Source organism: Aythya marila, assembly GCF_965140915.1.
Source record: "Aythya marila genome assembly, chromosome: 3".
Classification (NCBI taxonomy): Eukaryota; Metazoa; Chordata; class Aves; order Anseriformes; family Anatidae; genus Aythya; species Aythya marila.
Genome location: NC_139044.1, coordinates 62,223,550 through 62,244,512, shown reverse-complemented (window position 1 = coordinate 62,244,512; position 20,963 = coordinate 62,223,550). Strand labels below are relative to the sequence as shown.

General features: G+C 43.6%; 1 protein-coding gene across 2 annotated transcripts in view; it reads left to right on the top strand.

Moving 5' to 3' along the window:
* BACH2 (BTB domain and CNC homolog 2) overlaps positions 1-20,963 on the top strand; it is a 188,823-nt gene that overhangs the window by 21,622 nt on the left and 146,238 nt on the right. For both annotated transcript variants that reach the window (XM_082756344.1, XM_082756343.1), the window contains exon 2: positions 19,486-19,572. The gene's annotated coding sequence lies outside the window, so the exon portion shown is untranslated. The remainder of the gene's footprint in view (positions 1-19,485; positions 19,573-20,963) is intronic.

Below are 20,963 nucleotides of genomic sequence, written 5' to 3'. Positions count from 1 at the left end.
GACTCGGATTGCCATAGGGTGTTAATACTTGATATTTAAGCAGGCATGTTTATCTGAAAGCTGGCTCGTCAGCCTGCAGAATGCAGTGTGTACTATGGGAAGTTCAGCCTCGGATGACTATAGATAGGAAATACATTATGTGATCATTAATAATGTCTAGAATTCTTGTATTTTCAACGATGTTATGGAAATTATCTGCTAAATGTGAGAAAATGAATGCAGGCAAATGGATTTGCAAGTATGTTAGCAACTTTCGAGCTATCTGTAAAAAATACATTGTAGGGCATTTTCTAGGAAATATCATACCATAGTAGTCAGGCTTTGAGAAAAGAGTTTATATGTGCATTTAATACAGTCTCTTTAAAAGCTTCCTTTTTCTTTCTTTTGCTTCTTTGTCCCAGTATGTGTCTGTTTTTTGTCTATGTTCTGTCTTGAATGTCTTGTTTAACCAGAGGAGAATTTGGGAGTACACAAGCCAATAATCAATTCCCTTCATACACTATAAGATTCGCTTTTTCCTGTCCAAGTTTATTTCCACTGTTTAGTCCAAGTGTTTAGTTCCAAACACTGAAGTGGAGTATTATTTTTTACATAGTGAAGTTTTCTCTGTGGCAAAAGTAACCCCAGGGAAACTGACATTTTGAAATGGCATTTCACCTCCACTTATTATGCTGGTGTGTTTCCAGGTTGTTAAAATGCTGAGAAATTTAGCGGCAGCATCACCTGCTAGAGTATGTTTTACAGAAGGAAAGTAAATAATGAAGGAGGGCGGTAGCTGTTAGTTTGTTTGCACCTTCTGCTGAAGGGTCCTTCATCACTACTAATGGAAGCAACTGATGCACTGCAAATCTGCAGCACAGGTGAGAGCAGATTCCCTTTCTCAGCAGGTGGGAGGCTGCTCTGGTGTGTCTGCTGGGTAGAGCCTGCAGAGCTTTCTTTCTGAAGAAAAGGTGTGTGTTTTCACGTAGGGCTTTGTCAGAACTGATATTCAGGTTATAGCAGGAAAGCATAATTTTCTAAACTGCAGAGGGTCTGCAGTTCTCGTTTTTGGGATTACGAGCTACCTGTCAACAGTGAGCTGGCTTTCATTTTTCATGGGAGATGCATCTGCACCGTTCTGCAGACCATGGTAAAGCAAACTTCAGATTGGAAATCAGATTAGTTTGTCAGACAGAATAAGTGTATTTTGGAGCTACAGCGAAGGAGTCAGATGGCACTTCGTTCTTTGCCAAAAACAAGAGAGAAAATTTCTATAAAGTGCCACTCTTTCATTGTCATATTATTTATTGCCTTTGAGCACAGTTGCTACCGAACAAGGTGATTTTGTTTGGTTAGCTTCCTGTTACTGCAGTTACTGGGAATACCCAGAGGAATCACTGTTACTCGGAGTCCAGATATAGCAGCTTAATAGTTTGTGTTTCAGGTGGTATTTCTGTGTCCATGTATCATATTTATAAGCAATGTTTGTTTCCTTTTTCAGCATATGTATTGCAATAAGAATACAGGGAAAAGAACTGGAGGACATCATAGTTATAAATATGCTTTCATTTATATTCTCATTTGATGATCTCTTGTTGATCTTTTGCTATATATCCAAAGAATGTTTTATTAAACAACACCAATTTTATAAAGAATGTAGAGGAATGAGTATGTGTCCAACAGAGGCTTACAGCTTTTTTTCCAAATGCATTAGACTTTTTTTTTTTTTTTTTTTTTTTTTTTTTTTTTTTTTTTTTTTAAGATTTTAAGTACTTCGCATTATTCTGAACAGGGATAATTTATTGTGCATACTGAGATATATTATACACATATCGTTTGTTCTTGGGCACCAGGATAACATACGTGGGTGTCTACTGCATATCGCTGTGGTTTTTAACCAATTTATGATAGTTTTGTTCTGATGCGAAGCTTAAGAGTGCTCGAACCAGGATTGCCACCCACTTTCAATGTTGTTGTTAGCAGATAGCATTTATTTCAGTCACTTTAGAATCTTAGCATTCTGAAGTAGTTTTAAAAGGTTTGTGTCTTTTTAAAGTAACTTTTATATTCCATCTGGATAATATCTACTAGTGTTGGTACTGGAGATTATTCTCCTGCAACAGCAATGCAGGTGTAGTCAGCAATGTGTTAATTAATCGATTCCACTGAGCTCTCAGACCTCCTAGAAGTGCAGGGTCATCCCTGTTAAGCACCCAAACAGGATATGGCCAAACGAGCAGCAGCGTTCAGTCAAAGCTCTCGCTGATCCTCTGGATTAAGTCCAGGGAGCCCATCATTTCTAGGAATCCACGTGTTGGATCATACGAGCTTACATAATGACCACGCGTGTTAAAAGCCCCAAGGGCGAGTAATCCATGGGATGTCCAGTGGTGACGCTGGCGATGGACTAGGGAGCTCGTGCCCAGGAGATGTCTGGGCAAGGCAGTAGGGCTCTGCAGCCAGCTGCCTTTTGGCCGCAAATGGTGTTCTCAAGCTCCTCTTCTCCTACGTTTTTTGTGTAGCAGTAAGGCTGAGAGACTGAAGTGTGGCCCCATACGGTCCATGCAAACATTTCTAAAGGAAGCTAACAAGGCTGCATGTATTGCTTCTCTTGCCTCCAGTCAGTTCTTTGAAATGAATGTGGAGATTAGAGAATACAGCCACAAGCACGCACACGCAAGCATGCAGAGCAATGAACATACCAAGAGATATTGCCCAGAGTACATTTTTTGTGTGTCACATAAACAAATACATCATAAACATTCAGTGCCTGCTTGTTAGGTTTATTTGGTAGGTTACCCTGTATTGCCCAAGAGCATATGCAGAGTGCTCACCAACGCTGGGCACAATCTTTTGGGATCTCCTGAAAGAAACGGGCTGAACTTCTTTACCCCTTCTGTACGTGTGAATTGAGGATACAGGCCTTCCCGGGGCTTCGAAAGGCGTAGTTAGTTGCTCCTGCAGATAGCCTCAGAGAGGAGAGGCAGTGTACAGGGCGGAGTGATGCACGACTGCTATGGTGAAGGTGGGAAGGGAGGAGGCACTGCAGTGCTTCTGGAGAGAGAGAGCCTCACACCCAGCGAGGGAAGGGCCAGGAGGGCCTGCGTGGGGCTGTGGAGGTGGAGGGAAGCCCAGCAGCAGCCACAGGGGCACAGGAGACAGAGGGGTCTGTCTGGCTCTTCTGAGGCAGCTGCAGCCTGCTCATAAAGGCAAACAGAGCAAAACAGGCGGAGGTGAGGTACCCAGGGCATCTCAGTAAATACGGTCAGTAACCTGTGGGCTTTAATCAGCTTACAAGAAATGAACTGCATCTGCGATCTGCACGTGTCAGGCTTGCAGGGCGAGCACTGGTGTGGGTGTACACACAGCTTCGTGTCCTCCCTTCAGTGCCCTGGTGGCACGGGCATCTTCTGAAAAGCCTGCCAGGAAGGGAAAGCCTCTCTGCTTAGTGTGATCAGCCCAAATTTTGTTAGTGCCTGCTTCTGGGTGAGTTCAAAACCTTGTTCGGGACAGATTATCATCACTTTGCAGAATTAGTAACGTAAATGCTCCCCTGCCTCTTTCCACTTTGCTGAGCACGTTTCTTTCCTCAAGGGCTTAGTTACCTTCCTGTTAGTCCTGGTCGCCTGCTTATTTTTTTTATTTTTTTGACATTCTTTATCCCTCCAAAGAAGACGAAAGGCTGTAATATTAAAATATAATTTTGTAAGTCCAGGGAGAATACACTTTTTCTTTGTGCAAATTAAAATAATGTTCTGTAATAACTAGCATGTGGGAATTGATTTTCTACAAGTAACAACTTTGTGGGCTAGATATAATAAAATAATAGAGCTGTGCATGTTGTGTATAACCCGTGCGGTATTTCAGGGCTGCAATAGAAAAAGCCTTTATCATGCAGGAACAGCAATCACATTCCAACATTTGCAGGTCTCAAAGTGTGAACATCAAACACATGAACAACGAAAGAAAAATGTGAAATTCATCAGCCATTTTCACTGGAGTTTTCCAGGTCCCCACACTAAGTGTGGAAGTACTTCAAAGCCCATGACAATTCATTAAAAAAAAAATAAATATAATTCTCTTGAAATATTAACATAGGAGAAAAACAAAGTAATAGGCTCTCAGCATCTACATCTGTGATGGTGCGGATGATGTCTTTGTCCCCTTGAAGCTGCACCTAAAGTTGAGACACAAAATCCTGGCATGTCATTATCATCAGGCTTCTTACTGTCTCCTTTGAAAGTGCTTGGCAAACTCCCTACTTTTTCCCCTTTTAGCACAAACAGGGAATTTTCTCTCACTATCTGTGAGAAGAGGCAGGGTTCTGACCAGGGCACAGCTCTACTGGAAGAAGGTTGATGCCTTACAGCTAGGTAGACAACTGGGAGTTACCATGAGGCTGCTAGGTCCAAGGGTGTCATAGCAGGGTCCTTGCTGATGGAAAGGACCCTTTCAACTGGAAGCCCTTTTGGGGAAAGAGCATTGGAAGCCAGGGTGGCTGTATGTGTCTATAGGGAGTAATGCTGTTTCCTTCAGATGAATCAGAGCTGATGCTGCACCTTATAAGCTACCAGTTTGGAGATAGTCTGGGAGAACGTGTCAGCAATTGGTCAATCCAGAGAGGGACTGTGGGTGTGCTTCTATAGCAAACAGGCTCCTTCAGGCCCAGGGCCTTGTTGCGGTGAGAAGTAGGGTGTGAAGGTCAGGCAGCAATCCCTAGTGTAGAAGATAACCTCAGTTTTTCTGGACTGCTGGTGTCCAAGAGTTCCTACCGTATCCTGCTCTGCATCAATGGAAAGGACAGAGCGTGTAGGCAACTGCTGTTTTGTCTGGCTACGCTTGTGTCTGGTACTTCCCCAAGTAAAGTTTGGTTTCTAGAGCCCACATAAAACCTATCTATCCATCTGATTTGTTCCTGCATGCCGTGGTAGAAGTAAACTGGTGGACCTGGAATTAGGACTGAATTCTGGCTGTGCGTGTGCCTTCTGGGATCCTGAGAGGATGGTGCCAGTCTGGGGACAGAGGGGAACTGGACCACGATGCCCCATTTTGAAGTGTGCCAGCAGGGAGGGTGACCTTGGGGTGCCAGGAGAGAGGCCGGCATTGGTGTCCACTTGGGACAAACCAAGCCTGAAGTGGTGAAGTTAGCTCCTCAGTACAACCAGGATTTCCTGGTGAGGCACTGGGTTTCTGCTGGTTGTGCAGATTGTGGCCCTCCTGGTTTTACCAAGAGGTGTTTCTTTAGGGGTGTTCCTTTAGGTGTCTGAAATAAGCCTGTTAGTACCAAGGCCCTAAGTACCCATCAGGCTGGCAGCACACAGATGTTCTTGCCTCATGGGCAAAGTTCAAGGCCTGTGTGTAGCTGTTACCTCCTCCCCTGGTGGTGCAGGTGATGCACAGGCACCTGTGCCCTGTCCCCCCTATCTATACCACCACTGCTGCTGTTCTGCAAGCAGCTCCTCACAATACGGCATTTCCAGCCTCCAGTGCTTGGATGTCTGAGTTTGAAATATCTTGTTGCTGATCACGCAAAATACCAGCTTTTCATCACCACATCCTTTTGTGTGAACGCTGTGTTGAATTTTCAGTATGGATTTAATTATTATTTTTTGAATATTATATGTTAAGTGATTCCAATTTTCTCTTGGCCACTTTAGCTTAATTACTGTTATAGCTGCCCTTTTCTGAAATGTGTTGGGCCTGTTCTTATTTGTCTTCTCAGTTTCATTTAAATGCCTGGTAGCTTAAGTAAACCTTCTAGCCTTATATATTTTGCTTAGAACAACAGATTCCCATAAAATCAAATACAGGAGTTCGTTTAGCTTATAGGAAGACTGTACAGCACTACTCAGTGGAAAACATACTATATTATAGCCCACAGCATTGCACTGAGAATGCTTTATTTCTTGTTGTTTATTATATATATCAGGTTCTCAAAAATATTTATTATTGCTCTTCATGTAGCATTTTCTCACAGCAGATGACCTGCCCATTCCCCTAGATCTTAGCCTTTGCAGAGGGGAAAAAAATCCTCTGTTTACTCAAGACGAATGAGGAGGTGCCCTTCAAAAGGCTAGTGAGTAAACCTGGAGCTCAGCAAGAAAAATGCATCGAGGCGATGAATTGCTTAAACCCAGACTCTGAAGTTTTTGCAGACCTTCCTTCAGTGGAGCTGCTGGAGTCCTTCTGAAACACAGTGCTGGGTGTCCTTGTGTTCAAAAGAAAGCTCCTTCTGGAGGACAGAAGGGGAGTGACCCGTGAAAATTTAGAAGTTGTGATGTCCTGGGAGGTTGGAGTGACAGGCACAAGGAGGCTGTGTGGATGGTGGTGCGATGGCTCTAAGCCTTCACAAAGAGCTTAAAGCCCCCTGGGCTGTGTGAGTGACACCGTGATGTTTCTTCTGGTCTTATCCTTCAGGAAGTAGAGGGTTGGAAAATTCTGCCTAGGAGGCATGGGAGCCAGAGCAGGTGAAAGAAAAGGTGGGAAGTGTCCCTGCTGAATTGTTCGCTTGTTGTTTTGGTTTTGAATAAGAAGTTTGTGCTCAAATAGAAGCGTACAGATGCTTCCGCACAGCCTCAGACTACTTGTTCCCCGATTTGCTTTCTGTGAGAATCCAGATCCTGCTCTTTACCCTCCACAGTCAGTACTTAGCCATCATGGGGATGATCCTATATAAAGCCTCATGTGAGGAAATGTCAGATCTGTCAAAGATAACATAAAGTTGTTTTAAAGGAGTCTTCGGTGCAGTATTTCATAATAGACCTTTGGAAAAGTATGGAAAGTATTTGCCTGGGTATCTTAACCACCCTCTTTGGGGAGGGAGCAGGCTCCTGCCCTGTGTCATGTTGGGGACTTGGGCTCCACCAGATGTCGGCTCCTCCAGCAACTTCCAGCCAACTGTACCCCTGGGTACGCATCTTGTGCGTGGCCCTGGAGGTTTTGTGTTTACCACTGGGGATGGGATGGTGTCTCTTGTAAATCATTGTTTTGAAAGGAAATGAACGGGCTTCGCTGGATACCCATGAATTGATCCAGGTGCTTGTTTCTAATGCAGACAATAGCTCATTCATGAGCGTAACCCAAAGAGGATGTAGTCGGTTGTATCTTTTTTTTTTTTTTAACTGAAAAAAGTATTTTTGTAAGTGATTTAAAAATGGCATCAAGTAAAAAAAAAAAAAAAAAAAAAATCAAGCAGGTGTTATGCTAAAACGTGAAGTGCTTTTACAGCTTCACAGCATATCTTTTTTTTTTCCTTATGTATTATCATTCTCCACAATAGCAAACGGCTGATCATAATAGAGTTTCGGGTGCTGCATTATTGCTTGGGTTTGTGCTGCTTTGAGGTGGCTGTTGGTTGTGTGTCAACAGCAAAAGACTTTGATTATCTTAGTGACTGCCGAACAAAGACACGTAGGACTAGAAGCATGGGACACTGTTGAAATACCGTGTCCTAAAAACTGAATATAAATATCCAAAAACAGTCTGAAATTTCCCTTCCTGTTTATCACTTCTTAAAATAAATGAAAACAGCCAACATTTTTAGAAATTTCTGAAAAACTCTGCAGTACCAGGATATGAGCATGACACTACCAGCCTACTGAGAGACCACATAGAAGTGTTCCACTGAGCGAAGAGACCAGTTTCTTTTGTTTTAGATTATAGGATATTATTTACAACTGGTTGCAGCTTGTTGTTTTAAAGCCAGTGATTTCCAGCCTCTGCACACACAGGGGCCACGAGGAGGGGAAGCGGAGAGCTGAGCTTTGGGGTGCGCATGCTGCGCTGCCGTGCCTCCTGCACTCCAGATGGTCCAGCCCTGCAGCTCGGGCACTGCTTATTCTCTCCCGTTTCCTAAATCTTGCTAATTTTCTCTTCCATAAATCAGCAGTTCCATTTCCTAGCAATTAATCATTTTTGCTTATTTTTTCCTTCTATATTTAATTCTTCCCATTCATCAACTCTCTTGCATTTTAATCTTCCAATAATAGAAAAGTTGTACGTATTGCTATGCCGTTCAGATTCCTGCCCACATACCACAATTTTGTGTCTTTATTTTGGTGACCAGCAATGAGATGCTCCAGAGGAAAAAGCAGTATTCCTGCCCCACCTTGAAGGGCAAATACAACATCCTTACAGTCTGTGATGGTCTCAGCTCTCTCCCTTAATCAGTGGGTGAAGCGTGAAATGTTTTATGTTCTCTTCCAAAATTTTGCTGAGGTAGGAAACTCTCATCCAGGCCCTTTTTGAAGCCAACCGAACTCTTGGCCTCTGTGATAGAAAGTGGAATGTGTTACTAGTGGGTAATTTGCATGTTGTGTAGAAAGTATTTTCTTTTATGCACACTGAATTTTTATTTGGTTTAGATTAATCTTCTGCCTGTGTCACGAGACAGAGAAGCAGAATGTTTTTATCCTCCCCATGTATTTCCTAAAGCATACATTTCAAGGAGACCAACTAGAGCCCTGAGAATTCAAGAGGCACACTCATGCTCAGGTGTTAACCAAAACTGGAGTGCACCATCCTCATGCTCAGAACCACCGATGCAAGGGGTTTGCTGCCTGCCCCTCATTTTTGGGATCCGGAGTTGGAGCTGGTTAGGAACAAGCCTGTCATCACAGGAGGGCAACCAAAGCCATCTGCACCAGTGGTGCAAGCTGTCACTCAAGTCAGCGAGGCTCTTGTCAAATGATTTAAAAGCCATCACTCTGTGCATGCGTTTCTTGTTTTTTGACAAAGCACCGGAGAGGTATCTATCAGATGAGCGATCTGATTGAATGATAGCTCCTTTGTTCCAAGATATACCTACAATGCATATGTATAATCGTTGCTGCTTTATTTTACTTTTATATATTAATTCTACAGAAAACTTTATAAAAGCTGCATTGTGTTTCTTAAGTGATTCTTCAGACCAAACCCTGAGTTAAAAACACTCTGTGAGAATGCTGAGGGGGGATGTGTATTGTTGATACCTGCGATAGGAATGGAAAATGAGTCTTGTGGTACCATTCACTAAGTGACAAAGCTGGCCCAGAGAGCCTATAAGAGGGGTCCAGCATCCAGGGGGGTCCGCAGGTCTGCATTTGCATGGATGTATTACATGCCATCTCTTTGACAGCATCTGCTGCATGCATCTCCTGTCATTCCAGGACTTGCTCAGACATCTGAAGAACTTCCCACCTCTCAACTGCACGTTGATAGTGGTGCCCTTTGTGGACCCGTGTTGGTAAATTCGCTATAGTACATAACGCTGCTCTGCATTTAACATGTGTACGTAACTGCTCAGATAAAATAAATTCATTGTACCTCGATGCAGCTGTCAGGGAAAGGAAATTGAGCGTTTTTCCCTTGAGTGTTGGGATAGTTTTTTTCCAGTCTTTCTTTCTTTGAAAGCTCCAGTCGTCTGCTTCTTTTTAGATCTCTCTCTTTCTTCACAGAAGAAAAATCTCTTTCTGCTTTTCTTGTATTCAGAATTATGCAAAACAGTTGCAGAACATAAACATGCAACAGTAAATACCATAGAAATGTATTCTAAAAAGATTCCACCGTTAACCACACCAAAGAAAACAAAAATGCAAGGTTCTTCAAATCAATGTAACATGCAGGAAGTGACATTTAAATTCTTACTCATTTGAAATTAAGATGTTTTACCATTTTCCTCTAAGTGTTGAAGATTTTCCATTAGTTAAAGGGGTTGTCTTGCAACCCTTCAAGAATAAGTTTTTCCATTTTTTTAAGAGGCTTAAGCTATTGGGCTTTTTTAAGATGATGGTGTGCACTTGAGTAGAAAAGCTTAATGAGCACTGCATACATTTAATTGGCTATTTGAGAACCTGTGCGAGAGGGCTGACCTCAGAAGCATTAGGAAATGGTAGTCCCACTGCTTATCTTTACACTTCATAAAAACCATTGTTTAATTCTTGGAAGAAGAGGGTGTTTCAGTCTCGCTCAGCTTTCTTCTTTGTTCTGGTTTGCTTTGCTTCTGTTGGTGTTTTTCCTGGTTCCCTTCAGTGCAGGAATATAGTATTGAAACAACTGTGTGGTTTATGGCTTTTACTCGCATGTTTTTCATTTTTTTTCCTCATGTGGAAGCCTCGTGTCGAGCCTCCAGTAAACAGATTTTCTTGAATCCAAACCGAAAGTGAGAGCTGCTACATGGAACCGCTTCTGGCTGCAAAATCAGGGTCAGTGTCACCCATGCACATCCAGTCCCAGCGGCTCTGAGCTCGGGCTTGCACGAGTGTTGGTCTTCTGAGCTCACGGCCAAACTCGTGGCAGTCAGGAGTCATCGGGGCAGCAGGCTGAGCTGTCAGTCCGCAGCACCACCTGAACTGTCTGAACACAGGTTTTCTCCTTCCCCTTTGAAGGAGCATGCTCGAGCAAACATCTGTCCCCCCTTTTGGTGTGAATTTGCTGATCTTTCGCGTGCCGGGGACTCTGAAATGAATAAAACTGTTGATACTCTTTTGAAGCATGAAAGGACAATGCATGTGTTTCGTTTCTCAGGCATCTGCCAGAAGTGCTTGATATCGTTGAAGTGTCAAGATGTTATCTCGATCACTTAAATTCCGCATGTTAGCATTTCTCTATTGGTTGGGCTTAAAAATAAATGAAAAAAACTTGAAGTATGAACTGTTTTTCAAATGGAATATAACATTTAATGTATTTTTAGCTAGTAAAATTATCGGAGTTGCTAATTGGTATAATTTTTATCATTATTCTTGAATCTTCTTTATTAGAATACAATTCTGTTACTTTTATCTACAACTTCTCCACAGCATCATAGTAAAATAAGTCCTTATTCCCTGTGCATCTTCTGTATATTATTCTGTCAACCAGAAGTGTCTCTGGTATTCTGGAAGTACTGGAAGATTTTAAAATACAGTCTATTAAGAAAAAAAAAAAAAAAAAAGATATTCAAAAAAAAAAAAGATATTCTTAAAAAAAAAAAAAAAACCACACACTAAAACCCTGTTAAATAATTAAGATGCTTTGGGTTTTATCAGGATTGACAGTGTTCTTGCCATAATATACATATGCAAAAACTGTAAGAAGTTTAATATTTTATAGCAAGGATAACTCCAAAACCTAAATCTTCTGGCTTGTTTCTATGGTAACAAATATTGAAATATGTCTAGCCAACACTGTGGGTCCCCCCCACCCCCATTTAATTCCCGTCTATGGGTTCTAGGAATTCATTAAAACTATAGAATCCTTTTTAAATTGGTATGTTCTGTTGTAAAATTCCTTAAGATTAATGTTGAACATAACTTTAAATTTTAACATAAACATTTCTTTGAGAGATTCCTTCACAAGTGACAGATTAGAGTTATATTTCTAGGACTGTGTGCACATTGATCTGGTATTTTTGTTCTTCATTGGTGAGTTGTTTCTTTTTCCTTGCATGACTATACTTAAAAAATGGAGTTTCAGTCTATGGATTCTGCTGGAAATATTAAAGACGTCTTAGCTGGAATGGGCTGGCTGGAAGATAACAATGGCATGAAGTCAGTGCCTGCATGATTAAATTCAGTGGCCAGGACTTCTTGGTCAGAGCTATTTCTTAGAGAGCTTGCTCTTAAGATTAAAAAGGTAATTTTTTTTTTTTTTTTTGGGGGGGGGGGCAGCCTTTATTTCAATTAATTTCACTTAATTCTTTGCTTAGTACAGAGTATTTTCTTGGTGTCTGATTTAAGCCATTTCTTGTCTACGTCTTCTTCTGGTTGTTTTTCTTTTGAGGGCAGCCCAGCAGACTTGGGAAGCAATCTCAGGTGTTGGCTGTGAGTTTCTATTTCCCCAGTGGTAATCCAAACCACAAGCACCTAGTCCTAGAAGTAAGAGAAAATTGTTGAGACTTTGAAGTGAAACGTCAGGTCGGTGCAACATCTTGCATCTGGTTGACTAGCCAGCGTTAGATGCAGTTGGAAGCATGAAGACTACACCTGTGGGGACTCCGGTTTCTACTGGGATGTAGTGAAGATCATGAGGCAACAAAAGGAAAATTTCAGAAACTGAGATTTGTGCCTAACAGCTGTGTTTCAGGAGCCCTTGCGTATGGACTAAATGCATGTTTTCTCATAGGGCTAATAGCATCCAAACATTTGTCCTTGAAGACACTGATAGCCAGGGACGTGGAGATCAGACCCAGCAGTCTTAACTGATGGCTCAAAGGGAAGGGAGTTGCAGCTGGACCAGTGACTGAAGGACTCATAGGAGGCAGGAGGTGGTACTTGGAAGACGTGAGGTCCGTGGGTTGGTGTCCTCCCAGAGCAGTAAGGAAGAAAGCATGTGCTTAATGGCAAAGGATTATTTTTCACGGTCCCATGCAGGAATGCCTAATGTCGGTGCAGATCTTGAGACTGGCTGAAAGAAGGGTGTGCACAAGTAAATGCTTAAAATAAAAAGATATAAATACTAGTCAACTGGATTGTGAGCTACATGTCCTGTCACCTTTCGTGCCCCAGTTAAATCTCCAAATTTTCCTTTTATGATTGAAAATGCTATGTAGAAAAAGAAGTGAGTCAACGCTCAGTGAAGAACTTGCTTCAGGATGGATGTGGGAGACGTGCGAGACACGAGCTCTCGGCTTGCTCCTCCGGAGTGTGGATGTACTTGTCCCTGGCCCAGGATGCTCCTTTTCCTTTCACGCGCATCCCGTGGTGTTCTTTGAACCAGCATGGCTTATGGAAATAGGAGCTAAAGTGTCATGAACAGGATCGTTACCAAAGTCTTGCTCCTCTTTATACAGTTCCTATCGCTGCAGGGTCTGAAAGCTCCCGTGGGTGTATGCTATCAGACGGGGCTGTGTGGCTAATGCAGGCGTCCTCCCTTCATGCACCCACATGCCCCGATGTCAGGGACATCAGTGTCCACCTTTTGCAATATTTTGAACTCTCTAGAGTTCATCCAGAGGCCATGGAAAGACTTCAGCTCTCTGCGTTGAGCTTCACCCAAGGGACCACAGTAACAGATACATGCATATTCCTGTTCCTGAGAAACAGCACTGTTCTTAATTTTTTTTTCTTTATGATAACTTTGGCCTTTTTTTTATTTTAAGAAAAGCAAACAATCTCCAATCTCCAGTATTGTAATGACAAGATGAAAATTGGCTTTTCAAGACAGAGAGTTGACGTCTTCATATGTTCTTGTACTACAGGGAAGGCAGTGACTGAGGGCTCTGTGAGCTGAGGTGAAAGCTGCTTTTTTCTTAATCCAAACACAAATTCTGAAAAAAAAAATAAAACCTGAATGAAACTGACTCAAGACATGCTATAAAAACAAGTGAAAAAATGCTTTCATTTCCTTGGTTCAGTGTGGAACTTGGTAAAACCACAGATGAGCTCCAGCCCAAACTTGCTTCTTTAAAATAATCCATTTGTCTTAAATAGTCCCAAGAATATAGTTAATGAAATGGGCTCTGTTTTGAGGATTTCTCGCATCATACAGACAGAGCTGTCAAATTTATTTTCGGGAAAACCGAGCAGGATTGAGAGCAGGATTATATGTCTGCATAAAAGCTGTGACTATTCCCGTTCCATTAGGCTTTTAATCTTTCATAGGCAAAGCTAGGCTGCGCGCTAAGGCACAGCCAGTTGGTAGCTGTCAGGAAGCTTTCACCATGGACAAATGTGTCCGCACCAGTTTTTCCACCTTACTTTAAAACATCTGGTATATATCAGGGTCCTGCACACCCTCTTTGACTCTAGGAGCTGTGAAACGAAAAAGCAACTTGTATGCTTGTCTGATCAGCTCTCACATTCTCATATGGTGTCTGTATAATCAGATGCATCAAATAATACTTTGATTTACTCCTACGGCTCGAAAAATATGTACAGTCGGTTTTAGATTAATTGCTTAAATCCTGCAGAGAGTGAGAGCAAGTTTAGGGGACGGGTGTGAGGGCTGGGAAAGGCAGCAGTTACACTGTCTGCTCCACGCAAGGCAAAGGTTCAAGCCACAGTCGCTGCTATTACCCTGTCGTGGTGTTTTTGCAGAATATGAGTTGGTGTTTTCCTTAACGTGAGCGATCTCATAGGAAGATGCATGCCAGATGATTAAAATATAATGGGCGGTGTGAGTGCATGCATAGAAAATGGGCTGCGATATGGGAGCGACCGCTTCCTTTTCAGAGGAGAAACCAGGATTTGTAGAGCTGGATTTGTTTTAAATCTCAGGGAGCGCTGCTTCTGGCAGTGGGGGAAGTTTTGTTGTGGTAGCTTTTTTGGGACCTGCGGCGTGGAGTACAGGCTGGATGGTGCGGCTCCACGGTGACTTGTGAGGGATGTTCCCAACCATAGCTACTGACAGCCAGCTGCCGTGCCCCAGTCCCCTGCTGCTTCACTTTCTTATATTTGAGTCTTCTGGAGGCGAAATTTGGAGGGGTCGGGAGTGGCACCACTGCAGCTTCTTGTCGGTCCTCAATTCCCCACCCTTATGGCAGGGAGTTTTCCTTTCCTCTCTGTAGGCTCTCCTGCCCTGGCGTTTAAAGACAGAAAACATACTGTCATGTTCCTTAGCCCCGCGGCAGCTCAAAACTTGTGCCGGATTAATTAAAAAGCAGAGCTGTGCCCTCTGCAGCGGCAGAGCAGCGCAGGGTGGGAGTGACGGGAGGCGAGCCGTGTGCTTGGGGCAGGAGGACTCATCCTGCCTCTCATCCTGCCTGCAAAAAGGGCTGAAAACTCCTGACGTCAGTGGGAGATGTGAGGGGAGCGGGTATCAACAGCGAGATCTGTGCAGCTCTGCAAGCTGAGTGCTGCCTGAAGCGCTCCTGTTACAAGGGAGCCATCCCACCTCTGGAGTTTGTTATTTTCTAAAGGGCTGTCAGGCCCCTTTTCCATCCTGAACGTTTTGCAAAAATTAAAAAAAACAAAAAGGCCTTTTGGAGGAGAGGATAGGTGGCGAAGCTGAATTTCTCCTCCATGTCATGTGCTTCGTACAATTTAAAAGCCTCGTTCTGCCTTTCATCTTGTGAACTGTTTTCTGCAGATATTTCCTAACTTTTCCCATGACGTTTCAGCCTGTTTCTTTAGAAGATTGTATGGACTGAAAGAGACTATTGTTTCTGCAAGAGTGCAAGCATGTGCACATTTGCTGATCTGGTTGGTACAGGATTTCAAGAGTGGGTGTTTGACTGAGGAGCAGGATTTGGACGTGTGTGTGTGTACGAATTCTTGCTAGCGGCGGGCTCTCTGATTTCGTAAATAATATCACATTTCACTTTCTAGGTTCTTCAGTTGTGTTGCTCCAAAAGCTGAACTCCGGTATCATGAGACATAAACAAGGAAATGGCATAAAGATTACAGATCACAGAAACTTCAGTTAGCAGAGATTTGAAGGCTGTTTTGGTTTTCAGTTCTGTTCCTGGATAGGTATCAACTACCAGATTGCGTAGAGGCTCAGCACAGCTATTGTTCACAAATATCATAGGCTTAAAAACTAATAACTCATTGTCATTCATGCTTGCTTTCTTGTTCCGTGTCTGGGTTTTCATTGTTGAAGCAGGGGATAGGCCAACAAGTACTTCCAGCCTGGCATTCAGGAGGTAGACTTTGGCAGCTGAGCTGCACTTCCCAGCTCTTCAGAGGCTGCAACTCGAGTATTTACAACAAACTCTTCTTGCAAAGTGGTTTACATCGTGCAGTGTGTTTTTCAGTCGGATGATATCGCCAGGGAGCAAAGAAACCGCCAGGGGTTGTTTTCGTTTCACACCCAGGATCTCATCGGAGGCAACCTCGCCGCAGATTTGCTTCCCCTTTTGGGAACGCTACCTCGAAGATCGTGCTGGGATAACTCCAGCTTCCTCATCTACGGCGGGGTGACCCAGATCTCTGCTGGCGCCGAGATCGCATCTCCTTTGGGTACGGAGTGAGAACAGAAGCAGCCCCGATGGCTGCTCTGCGGGGAGGTTGCCCTGCCGCGCTCCTGTCTTGGCAGCGAGGTGGCCCGCAGGGGTCTTGCTCCATGTTTTGTTTCATGCCTTTCTCGTCAGAGGGTGTGAGGGAACTGTAGGGTCTTATTTATGTGCTGTTTTCTGCACATGTGAAAAAAAAAATCCCCAAAAGTTGCTGTAGCAACAATAGTTATTGCATAACTGACAATTTGCCATTTCCCCATTTTAATAGGGTTTCTCTCAGGAATAGTTGCTGTTGGTGAATGAGTCCTTGGTAGTAGTGGATGAAGGCTGGGACTTGCTGGTGATTTAAGAGTTGGTGAGGACTGGTCCCATAGATTGTTGATGGAGTTTGCCCACCTGAAATGCTTTTTTGCTGTATGAATGCACAGAAATTCCCGGGTGTTGACAAAAGCAGTTGGCAACAGCCAATTTTGTATGAGGACGGGGAAGAGAAGCTGTGGAGTGAGGAGGAGTTGGGGGTTTGTCTGGTATCTTTAACCTAATGAATATCATATATAGCAGTGAGCTTACAGCCTCACCCATAGTCACCTGTGTTTTTAGTACCTCTAGACCAAACTGCTATGTTGGCTATCCTTGAAGGGCTTTTTTGACGCTTCAGTACGATAGTAGCATGGGCCAATTACATGGCTTCGCAGGCCACCTCACTGTTTGCCCGAGTGATGGTTCTTAAATCGCACCTCCTTTTCTCCAGCTCGCAGACACACTACAGAGCACGGGAACCGATCTGCATAGCCGCCTTTTCCCAGCCGAGATTCCTTTTGTTTGAGAGCGAGCGAGCCCTTGTTGCTACAGCCAGGAATATTTGAGGCATGTGTTTGCTGACGGTGTCTGCTCTGCACTCCCGAGGATTGCATGTAGGGCAGTTCGGAGGGCTCCGAGCAGTGCAGCTCCCTGTTTGCAGTCAGCAAGTTCATTAGAGCCCTAAATTATTTACCTTAAAGAATTCAAGCCCTGAATTATTTACCTTTAAGAACCGTCCTCCTGCATTGTGCATTGGGTTGACTGTAGAGCTACAGGCTGTGAATGCCTAACCCAGCATAATATCTAGGGCCACTTCAGCTATCTGCTGTGCATTTTATTTTCATACACAAACACATGGAAATATTACAAGTAAGGTCACGGTGTGAATCACCCAGATATAAAAATGATTTGCTCAGCCCTGGTGTGTGCCTCGGGAACGCACGGTCAGCCTGTGACTTTGTGATCACGTCCCTCTCTCTTTGCTGAACGCGGAGCTCTCGGCGCATAGTGAGCGAGCTCTTCAGCGTCGTGGCTTCTTCCTGCTGTTACGCCTTTGGCCCCTGGCTTTATTTATTGCACACCACTCCAGTCCTACTGAAGGAGTTAGTAATTTCCTCACCAACTTTCCCGTTTATCGCTGTCACGCTCGAGGGTTTGACAAATGGCTTGGGAAGCGTTGCTGCTATTTTTTTTTTTTACGGGAAGAGCTAAAATAGAGGACAAAGGATCTTGAGGATCTCACAGCCTGGCCACGGAGAAGTCTGAGTGCCACATAATATTTCACATACTGGAAATACACTTCACTTTTGCTTTTGCTGTGAGAGTTCTTTAGTTTTACTTGAGAGAAGCCAGGGTTTCAGGTTGGTTAGGAGCTCGCCATTAGCGGCCACTTGGCAGATGCTGGGTTGAGATGACTCAAGTGCCCTGCACTGCGGCCACGTGGCAGCTCTCTGGGGCTCAGCTCATCTGCCCAAGCAGGCAGAGGGACAGCAGGGAGCTGAGGGGTGGCTGCCACATTCAGCCCCAGCAAATGTCAGCATTTTCCTGTGCTTTTATACCATGGCACTGATGCACGGCTCAGGTATGTCCAGTGCACCGAGCACGGCAAAGGATGCACGAAGGGAGATGCTGCAAGCAGCAGCAACCCATAACACTTCTTTTCAATGCTTCCACCCATCAGTGTTTCTTCTCACAACCTACCTTTGCTACACCAAAGAAAAACCACAAGAAGCAAACACGAGTGGCTAATGGCATCAGCTGGCATTGTATCGACGCAAACAGGATTCATAGCCACCGCATGACATCCTGCAGCCCTCTGCACCTAACCAGCTCATCGCTCTCTCCCCATCCAATCTCCAATTTCCCATCCCTGTCCAGTGAAGTTTCTTGCTCTGGTGTATTTTTCTCCTCCTTCCCCTGGCCCAGCTTTTGGCTGCTCTGCCTTTAGCTTCAGTGGCTCCAGGCTGCCGGGGTCGTGGCAGGGAGGTCACCTGGAGCGAGCACAGGGGTCAGCCCTGACCTCGCTCAGGAAGTTGCAAATCTTTTCACACTTGTGGTTGTTCCTTTTTTTGTTTGTTTGCTTTGTTTTTTGCTTTCTTTTGTTTTTTGGAAAGCTTGCAAATTGGCCAGATTCAGTCAGATTTTTGTTGTGGACACTAAAGTTCACTTTCCATGGAAAAGCCCAGTTCCTCTCAGTGCTAGTCCCAGGGTTAAAATCTCTGTTGCAGCGGTTGCCAGAAAGTGTTGAGTTTTTCCAGACACCGTGTTTTGTTTTTTTTTGAAATGGCTCAATCGGACCGCTGTGACCAAAACCTTGCAACAAAGCTCTCTCTGGCAGATATCCATGTCGCCCATGGACAGAATATGCCAAACACTTGAGCCCCCCGATATGGCAGGAGGGGTATCACAACTGTATCCTGCCTGTGCTGTGTGGCTGCATTTACTTCATTTGTCCTTGTGGAGGTAGGCAAGGGATCAAGTGCAGATGGTTGAGTTGCATTTCCTGAAGTGAAGGCATTTGTTTTGTTTGCTTTCAGAGAAAGCGATGAAATATTGACGTTAATGGCATTTCCAGCACCGAAAATCCAGTCGCATTTTTTCTTCACGTATGATGTGTCTTCAGGCGACTCAGAGAGGCCGGTAGTTTTTTTATGAGGCTGTATCTTGATTTGGGTTTCTACCATATGGCCTTTTTTCTCCCTTGTTTAAGCATGGAAATTTCTTAAGTGTCCATTACGGTTCATCGGTGTATTGGTGGGAGGGTTTGACGCTGAAACATAAAGCTAGTAATCTGTGAAGCAGGGAGCAAGCACAGGCACAAAAAGACCCTTTTGAGAATTTTAAGCCAAGTCACTACCTAGATAATGTTGTAGGTGCACAGTTCAGGGAAACGGTACAGTTAAGTAATTTACTGTTGATGTAATTTTGCAAGTAGTATTTTTACTTTGCTGCTGTGGTTATTAGTGGCATGTATTTACTGCTGAAACTGAAAGAAATGTAGAAGCAGCTCCCTCTTCCCCCATATGTCTGCTTTTGGTGGTACTGAGTATCTGCTGGGCTTTCATCCTGGGGTGCAGGATTTGGGCTCAGGGAGCTGAGTTCCCTTGCACAGCTCTGCAGGCAATCTGCTATCCTTTCTAGGCTGCCCCCTCCAAGCTGCTCTCTGCTGCTGGTCGGTCAATGAGGAATTTTGGAGAAAGGACTTTTTCTTGTTTAATATCTTCATGACACTCAGCAGGAAAAAAAAAAAAAAAAAAAAACTAAATGTCTGCTGGGAAGTCTAACTGCTTTAATACAAATAATAGATGGTCTTCTGCAGTTAATCAATTTTCTCTTTTGTGTTGGTTTTCACACAGAGCGATGAGGCAAGAGAGAAGTTTTTAAAAACAGGAAAATGTGATTGCAGAAACATCATTGTTGGCTGGAGGACTCGGTGGATTCAGGTAATAATGTGACACCACTTTTTATTATGCTTTAAAAACTGGCTAGATTTCAGGTTGACAGTGGCCCTTTGTCAGAGACTGAACGGCACAGGAAGGTGACAAGGTATAGCGAGACCCGGTGGCCCGCTCCTAAATTAATTCCGACCACGCAAGCGGGTGCGAGTGTTCTGGCGGCAAGGGTGATTGGTGAATAGGACAATGTTGCTGGGGCATATTCCTTCATTATGTCAGGCTGTTAAAACTGAGCTTGTTCTTTTTAGTTTTCTGTGTTAGTGTTTTGCTTTGTTTTGTTTTGGTTTGTTTTTGTTTTTTTTTTTTACCCTGAGAGAGAGGCTCTTATTCAGCCACTCACAACTGCGTGGAAGTAGAAGGGAAGCTCCAGGCCTGTTTCTATGGAAGAAGGTCAAATGATTATCTGTCCCTTCAGACTGTAAAATGTTGAATCTATGACTATCTCCTTTGAATTCCCCATTTTAAAAGGTTTCGGGATCAGAGCAGATCATTACCTGCTGAAGGACCCATGCCTAGATCATTGCTGTAGAGGACTACCACTATTTATTTTGTGTGAATGAAGACAATTTCTTGTTGAAGAATTGTAGGAATCCCAATGTGTGATGTTTAAATAATGCTACTGATATGTTCAGACCTGGTTTTATCAAAAATGTAAGTTGCTGGCTAAAATGCATCTTCTGTTTTTAATCATGTAATTATTTTCCTGAGGGACGGGGAAGCTGGAGAGGGGGGCATTTACAGTGCTAATTGCAATGGCGTTCATGAGTGGTGCCAGATCAGAAAATCACAGAAATCATAGAGGTTGGAAGGAACCTCTGGAGATCGAGTCCAAACCCCTGCTAAAAGCAGGTTCCCTACAGTAGGCTCAGCAGGAAAGCATCCAAGCGGATCCTACTCTCACACTTCTTAGGCAGTCCTGGTGAAGTCATCAGGCTTTTCACAAGCAGAAGGGTTTTCCCCATGTGTATTTGATTCCAGGATAAGGGTTTACAGTGGCTCTTTCATGCACTGATTTCTCACAGGTATGAGGAGATGGAAAACCATGCATCTGTGTCAATGTAGGCTTTTAGTTTTCAGCACAAACTGAAGAAGTGCTGCACTATTTTATCAAGGAGCAGGTCAGCAGAGCTGGTTGCCTTATACTGAACTATTTTTAACTGATGATTCCTTTTTCTTCGTTAGGTGCTAGGTGGGAAAGAAATGCAATTGCAGCTTTGCGTTGCCGTATTTGTGACCAAGACATTTAAATAGTATGTGAATGGGTGTGGATTTGATATTTCCTCGAGCCAGCTTCTTTTTAATATTAAATTGCATACTCCAGGAAGATAGTTGCTGTATCAACATCAGTATAATGACACATTATTGAAAAATCAATATCC